Source organism: Columba livia, chromosome 3 (genome assembly GCF_036013475.1).
Source record: "Columba livia isolate bColLiv1 breed racing homer chromosome 3, bColLiv1.pat.W.v2, whole genome shotgun sequence".
NCBI lineage: Eukaryota > Metazoa > Chordata > Aves > Columbiformes > Columbidae > Columba > Columba livia.
Window position 1 is genome coordinate 32,632,836 of NC_088604.1, and position 8,168 is coordinate 32,641,003.

The 8,168-nt window shown below is 39.7% G+C and overlaps 1 long non-coding RNA gene across 2 annotated transcripts; it reads right to left on the reverse strand.

The window, feature by feature from the left end:
- Positions 1-1,998: 1,998 nt before the first annotated feature.
- Positions 1,999-6,620, reverse strand: LOC135578994 (uncharacterized). Of its 2 annotated transcripts, none has more exons than XR_010471198.1 (3): positions 6,354-6,620; positions 4,286-4,394; positions 1,999-3,807 (listed from the first exon to the last, which is right to left on the reverse strand). It is a non-coding gene; the product is annotated as an uncharacterized LOC135578994 (long non-coding RNA). The 2 variants fall into 2 exon arrangements; XR_010471199.1 differs by having other exon boundaries at positions 3,677-3,807; positions 4,321-4,394; positions 6,354-6,615.
- Between the last annotated feature and the right edge of the window lie 1,548 nt (positions 6,621-8,168).

Here is an 8,168-nt window from a genome sequence, read left to right on the forward strand (position 1 = left end):
CTAGGAGTTCAATTCAAATAATACCCATAAATGGGAGCATTATATATATATATATATATATGTATATATAAATATATATATATGTATGTATAATAGTGCTTTGTGTATAAACAAAGTGTCAGTTGCTGAGCTGAAATCCATGGGTGAAAGCACTTTGGCTCTTGCTCCCAATTTATCATGAGCTTCCAAAATTCTATTTTAAAGTTCCAGTCTCTTGTGCTAAAAATCATTTTGCCAAAACCAACCTATTCTTTCTTTTATGCCATTAAGCCTGTGAGAAAACCTTCAAGTGGGACCTCAACTCCTCACCCACTGACCATACATTTGAGAGTTCTGTGAGACCCCACAGCAGTTGAGCTATGCTCCAATAGCTCAGCTGAATGTCCACTCACAAGGTCAATTTTACTGCCCCTCACTACAGCAGGTTTGGAGCTGGCTTGTGCACTTAGCAAGCTGGAAGTTCATCCACAGAAAACCTGTAATTCCCCATTCTCATCTTGCAAACCTTTTGCATTTGCCCCTTTCTGCTTCTCCCACCAACCCAAGTAAAGGCAAGTTTTCAAGGAGGGAGACAGGATCTATAGGTAGATTCCTAGGAGAGGTTTATATAAATCAAGAAAAACTGAGAGGCAGCTTATGGCTGCAAGGGAAAGAAACATAATAAAGGTGATTTAGGTGCAGATTGCAAAAGTATGCTACAAATTGGAGACACTGGATGGATAGGCCAAAGGAAGAAGAAGAGCAGTACCCAAGACTTGGGCAAGTAAGGATGGTGTGGACACATCCTGCTGTTCAGCTGAGGTGGCATCCATTGTTCACTCTCCCATCTCCACACTACTGTGGTTTCAAGTCTTGGCATCACTCAGGCCATGGTATCCATTTCCACTGCAGTCACATGTACATCACTCTTGCTATGTGGTAACCACAGTAACCAGAAGTGGTGCAAGTCAAGTCATTTAGAAGCCTTGCTCAGATTTAGTGTATATAGCATATGCTTGACATTTTTTCAGGAAATTTAGATTTGAGATGACTGAAGTTTGGAAAGGTTTCAGAAAAGAACTATGGGAATAAACCTAGATCTGGAAAAGTACTTATACTTGACCTGTTCAATCTAGACTGAGTTTAGTGAAAGGCAGTTTGGCTTAGTCTCCAGAATTCTACAAGACAGAAAATCTAATAAAGGAAGAATCACAAGTCTGGGCACAAAGACCTAAAAAGATCCAAGATTACTGGTAGTTAAATTAAGGTAGAAATAGAAGCCAATTATTTGTAATTGGCAATGAACAGTGTGACCAGTTTGCTAAAAGAAGCCAACAGATGAAGAAGTGCTCAATATTTAATTATTTTAGTAAAAAAACTCTCCACAATGAAGGAAAAAGAACTTGATGGGGGGTGGGGGTGGGGGACAGGGAGGGAGAGGGAACAAGAGAGGCTATTTACTTAAAATGATGCCTTTGTTTTTAGTTAGGGGACTCTAATACTGTCTCTCTGAAGTACTTGGCCAGATGAAGCTATCTCAGAGCCGCTACTGATTACTTTTGAAAGTTATGGAATGGAAATGTTCCAGAACACTGGAAAAGTAGAAAAAACATCACTATATTGGAAAAACAAACAAACAAAAGTAAGAAAGACCATACACATGAACTCCTGGAAAAATATTTTGGAACACATGAACTATTTTTAGAAAACAATAGGTTGACAAGTAACAGCCCCAGACTTGTCAGGAGCAGATTGCATTAAACTAATCTTCTTTACTGTGACAGGTTTAACAGGCTCACAGATGGGGAAATATGGATATCATTTAACTTAAGGGAAGATTTGACACTTTTTACAGGCAACTTGCATAAGTAAGCTCAGCAAAATTTGGACAAAATAATGGGCATGCAGGAGACTCCCTGAAGATGACATGTACTCAAAGTAATTGGTAGTTTTACTACAAAGGTTGTAACAAATCAGTTTCTGTGGACACAGACGTTATTCCACAATACAAATATACAGTTATAAATACACACAAATGTAACTTTAATTGCACACTTGTGGGGGAAGGTGGGGGTCGAAGCGCTTCAGAGGTCAAGAACAGAATTCAGGGTAATGTAGCCAAGTTAGAGAAATGGTCTAAAATAATTAGGAAATAAATCAAGGTTAATATTTGTCCTTTTTAAGGAACAGTTCACTGCATGAAACCAGCAGAAGCAGCAGCTTGCCAGCAGTCCTGTAGGAAAGGACCTGGGGTTTGAGTAGATCACAAACTGAACATGAGTCAACACTGCCATACTCTTGTGAAAAAAGCAAACATACTGAGATGTATAAACAGAAGTGCTGCAAAATACGAAAAATAAACCTTCCACTCTGCTTAGCACTCACTAACGCCTCTACTGGGATACTTTGTCCATCGTAGGACTCACACTTCGAGGTGATACTTAGAGACAAAAAGGCTTGAACAGATTCTGTGGGCAGCTGGTGGAACCTCCATCATTACCCAACTTCTTACAAACACCTAAATACATATCAGGAATAGTTTGAGTATGACTAATACTTCATTATCTACAGATTAGATATATAAAAGTCTCTTCAAGCCTTAGTTTCTACAGATTTGTATTACTTAGATCTGTGCAATCATGAGTGAATTTCTTATCCCATAATTCCAGTCCACATTGTTTAGCTTGGTAAGAAAATCTCCCCAGGACTTTAATGTGTTTGTATTAACTGAAGGTCAATCTTTTTAGTTATAGTAGTCACATCTGAATGGAAATTCACAAATATTTCAACCATTAATCATGCATCTCGCTGTATGAAGTCCATCTTCCACACTGGGTGATTGAGTACACTTTATTGAACACCAAAAAGCTACCCTAATATAACTAACGGGGAGGTATGGAAAGAAATAGAATAGTCAGCCCTAAACTCTAGCCAAGGAAGAATCCCACTACAAATGAAAGATGGGAGAAGAAATTTTGTACCACAAACTCCTCCTGCCACTGCATATGGCAGGTTGTGTTAAAGCTGTTAGGAACAGAGTAGATTCCTAGCACGATGTTATGAAGCATTCATTCAGTACTGGTTTCTTATCAAAATGAAATGCTGGAAAACATGTTTGGTTTCTCCATCAGTTTCTAAACAATGACCAGAAGAACGCTGCAAAACAGCGCATGTGACTTTCCCAGGGGCAGTGATACCATGACATGAACTGCCAACTAAGTAACATTATGGGGCGGGGGGGGTGGTGGTCAGCAGATATGCTGCTGCTCCTCATAGTCCCTTCTGCAGCGATACTCATGAAAAACAGCGGCTGGTGGTTTTGCCAGGCAATCCACAGAGGTATGGCATTTCAGAGGTTAAAAGCTTGTGCCACATGACGTATAAAGTAGACTTCGGCCCCATTAAGCTAGGAACAGGTGTTGAGTCAGCTCTCGGCACAAAGGCCAAATCTGAGAATGAAGGGGAGCCAAGGCTGACCTGCCACCCCGTCAGTGATGAAGGGTATGGAGGGGAGGACACACCAGGGGAATTAGACCTGTAAACGACTGATGCTTGAGCTTAGAGGTGTGGCTATCCCATAAACACATTAAAAAAGACAGTACGGATTAGAAAAAGATTGCAAACTGAATCATGTGAGCAAGTCATGTGTTACTGTCCTCTGCTGCCTGGAACTGGAACTGTTCTGCTGTCAGCAGGAGACAGCCTGTACTGCTGAAATTGCGAATAGCAACCAAAGCATCCCTTTTATGCAAGGCAGGAAGACCTAGAAGGTCCATCTTAATTACCAGGCAGCCTCCACATCACAGTCTGTGCAACTCCCAGGGTGACCTGAAATGTAAAGCACACTCTGAGTTTTTAATTCTGTGTGCTGGTTCTGATTCAGCACAGAGGACATTAAATCACCCTCCCCCCTCCCAGCTGTTTTATGTACATACATTATCATTCACCATAGAAAACCTAATTGGGTATACACACTACATACAGGTACCAGTACTGTAATAAGAGAACACGTAGAAGCATGCGCAAGCAGTGGCACCTCCACTCCCCCCACATCTGAATGGGGTCCCCCCACCACCTAAGGTAGGGGTGTGCATGTATGTGTGAGTGAAATGACAGTTGTAAAGAAATACTGCTTTTTAGAAAGTGGATCTTGGCTCCTTCTCTAAATTTAGCTCTGCAGTCATCAGAGAAAGTGCAGTATCACTATTTATGGGAAATAGTTTATACTTGCTCTGCAAGCGAATGCAGTCCCATTTACTTCACAAAGCTGTGCAGTGAGTCATGTTACCCAGCAACGTTCACACACCCGTATGAACTAAGGAAGAAGAAACTCTTGCTCACTTGCTTTCCCCTTTCCTTCTGGGATACTCTTGAGAAACAGCATGCACTGGCAACAGTTCAGAATAACGACATTCCTAGGAAGCAGACAGTGACTGGTCTGGGTAAAACAAACAGTAGTATAGGGAATATGAAAGGAAAAAAAGTCTATTCCAGCACAAGTTTTTAATTCCTTCTCTTAGGCTTACATCTGAGTTCAGCAAGTTGAAAGGTGTTATTCCCTGTCAAAGCTAAACCTATGCAGCTGTGAATACCTGCCAGAAGGATTGCTTTTCTCCTCTATCCAAAGGTTGCCTGCACTGGATCTAGTGATTGCATAGCTGGAAGGAGCATAAGAGCAGGGAAGCTATCAGCAGCAAAGCTTTTTTATGCCCTTCTTTTTTTCTGTTTTCTATTCAGTCACCCAGTTGGCCAAATTAACTTCATGGCCACTTGATCTCCAGATTCACCCCACAGGAAGTGGGATGTATCATTTAGGTGGCAAGGCTCAGTTACATCAGATTACCTACAAAGTGAAATTGCACTCTTATTTATTGTCTCAACTAAGCAAGGTGGCAATTATAACCACCAAGGCTGATGTAGGCTGTGTCACACACTATACACATACCTAAGAACCCCAGACCTGCATTTCATACTTAAACCTTGTGAAAATACACTTACCTCTTTCAAAAATAATCTGTTTTTCCATGGCAAGTCTACTTCTCCACTGTTAATTCTTAAGTATTTGTTACTCAGCAGAGAAGTCAATGGTAATACTCACAAAATAAGAATTATAATTTACAACTTTACAACAATATTATGTTACTTTTCACTCTGTGCACGATTAGGTAAGGTCAGACCATTTTAGTAATCTTAGTGAGACCCTAATGTTGTGACAACCTCTATCGTCTCTTAATTCTGTGTTCTGAACCAGGAATTGCGTATTGTTTTTTCCTGTTGTTGTTTCTTTATTTCTTTTTCTTTTCTTGCTGTACACATGTACAATGTCTGCTAATGGGGGCTGGGACTTAAAGGCTACCATCTCAAAGCATACAAGGAACAACAGACAATACCCAGGTACACCCATTGGTCTATTCATGGCAGTCTGCAACAATTATATCTGATCATGTATTGTTCACTTTCTACTCAATTCTTTTAATATATTGAATAAGCAACAATAACAGAAGTGTCCAAATGAATCCAGAGTTTAATTTTCATTCAATTTTGCTTTGAGGTTAAAAGAAAAAAAGAAAAAGAAAAAAGCTATCCACCACCATGTTCTTATGCTGCATCTTAGAGAAGCCAAACCAGGGTTTTGGCATTTCAAATTGGTTAAGCTAATATATGTATCCTTTAAGCAGTAGGTGACAGTACTCTGTCTTCTATACACTTAAGTAGCTTTTTAAAAACATATCAACCAAATATGCTTTCTTTTTCAATTTTACAAATCACTCCATTCTTCCATATTTTTCTCTCTTTCAGATATAATGTTTTCTTTGATATCCAGTGATTGCCTAAAGCACAGCCTAAGGGGAGGGGAAAAAAAGAAAAAAAATCAAACAGATAAAACAGTGAGTTTTTTGGATTACAAACCAACTACCTCAGGCTCCTTTAAAATGCAGCATGAAAACTAAACTACAAAAATAATTTCTGCCATGGCTTTGAAATGATTATTTCAGCCAAACCAGCAAAGTTTCCAAACTGTTGCCAATGCATGTTAGATGTGTCCCAGAACGGCAGCAGTGAAGCCTCTCACGTACTTTCGCTCTGACTAGGCTCAGAGAAAAGGAACGTAGATCACGCCTGGAGCACAGGCAACACCTATATCACATTTACCAGAGGGCCTCTCCGACTGTCCACAGGATACAGAGGCATCTCCCAAAAGTTGTGGATGAGACCACAGTACTCTTATTGTAAATTCAGAAAGTACAGGTTAATTCAGAGTGAAAGAGAGAAGAGAAACCACAAAACTGTGTGAAAAAGCCCAGATCTGTTTTTCACTGCACAGATTACCAGAGTTATCCAGCATAACGTAGAGAATATCAGCCTCATCTTACCTTAATGTAAGTACAGGATGGTCTGAGGTGGTTCTATCCAGCTACTCTCAAAAGAACAAAAATCGCTCCTGCTACCATCCAAGAAGCAGTGGAACTGGTTTCAAGGGCTATTAAGGTAAGCCATGGTGATTAATCATGATTTATAGTCTTGTCGTTCTTATGACATGTAAGACAAGTCTCTGTCCAGAAGTACCCACAAGGTTTAAAAAAACTGATCTGTCATCACTGTACTTGAGAGTGTGGGTATACAGTTCTCAGTTACCTTCTACTAGGCACGTCAGAGGTTTCAAAATAGACACAAAATTCCCAGTGGATGAATTATAAAGCAGGTATCATATTACAGCAGCTGGAGATGGAAACAGAACATTTATCAGTATAACCACATTTTTTCTGGTTAATTTGAGGCATATATAATTTCTACCACAGCGCTACATTTGCAGAGAATGTAACAGAAACCACAGAATTAGAAAAAAGAAGAAGAAAAAAAAAGCCTTAGCACACATACGCAAAGTAACTGTCCGGAGCCCTTTTCAATCAGAGGAGAGAAAGCAAGAGCAGGAAGTACAGCCCTGCCTAAAAGCAAGTCCCTGTTTGTAGTGAAAATGGGATCAAATGCAGATGTAAATGTAAGAAAAATTAACCACAATAAAGTTATCACTTGGCTCTGAGAGTCATGAAATTACCAAAACTCTATAGACAACTCACCTGTGCTGGGAATTACTATGAGCAATACCCCTTGCAGTATACAATACACAAACTTCTGTCTTTTAATTCCCTCTTCCTGTTAAGCAAGACTGTTTAATCCAGTGCACCTACACCTGCCTTTTCCCATCTTTTAGACTTTAAGTTTTGTTTTAAAAGTGAATAGCTGTAATGTGTGGATGTTAAATAAAATATCTAGTAATCAGGAAGAGTCACATAATTGGCTCATATACTATACACAAGAGTTTGAACACTATTTTCTTTTTTCCCAAATACTATGCAGAATTACACTGTTCTGGAAATCACTTACATAGTTGCCCATTTGCCACTTCAATGGAAAACTAGACTTGCATCATACTGATATTCTTTAAAAAAATATATTTTTTTTAACTTAGCTGATATATAAAAACATGAAGCTGATTTTATGCAGACAACAGAGACTGCACTGGCCAGACGCCTTTGCTGGAAGAAGCGTAACCCCCATGGCTGGAATCCCTTCCTAGTGACGCTGCTTATCATCATGGCAGAGCCTCCCGCTTTTCAGATCCCTAGTTTGTGCTTTCATAAAAATTAGCCAGTGTTTAGCTTTTGGTTGCCTTCCTGTATTACCTATTTTCTAGATGTGAGAACCTTCCACAAGGGAACCAACTGTATTTTTAGTCTCAGAGAAACAGGAGAAAACTGTTGACCTTTGCATCTCAGCTACATAGGACTGAAAGCACATAATACTGCTAATCTAATAGTCACAAGCCAGTGGCTGATTTTTCTAAAGCTTTGGGGCTGCAGATTCTCATTTGCATGGTACAGAGAAGCTGTCTGTCATACTGCAACATCTAACGAACAAAGGCAAGAAGGCACCATGATGCTCAGATACTTGGGAAGCATTTGAAGTCACTCAGATGGAAAACACCAGATATGCAAACACTAGCTATTTGTACTTTGTTATTGTATCATTTATATATCGCTAACCGATATATTTCTGCCTACTTATTTAAGGTCCTTTTTCTCTCTGAAGGAGTCAAGTAGGCCTACCCAAACCTTTACAGGAACAGAACTACCACTGGGCCTCTTTCCTTTTGAGGATGACAATAAGGGTTAGGGTTCAACTTCAAG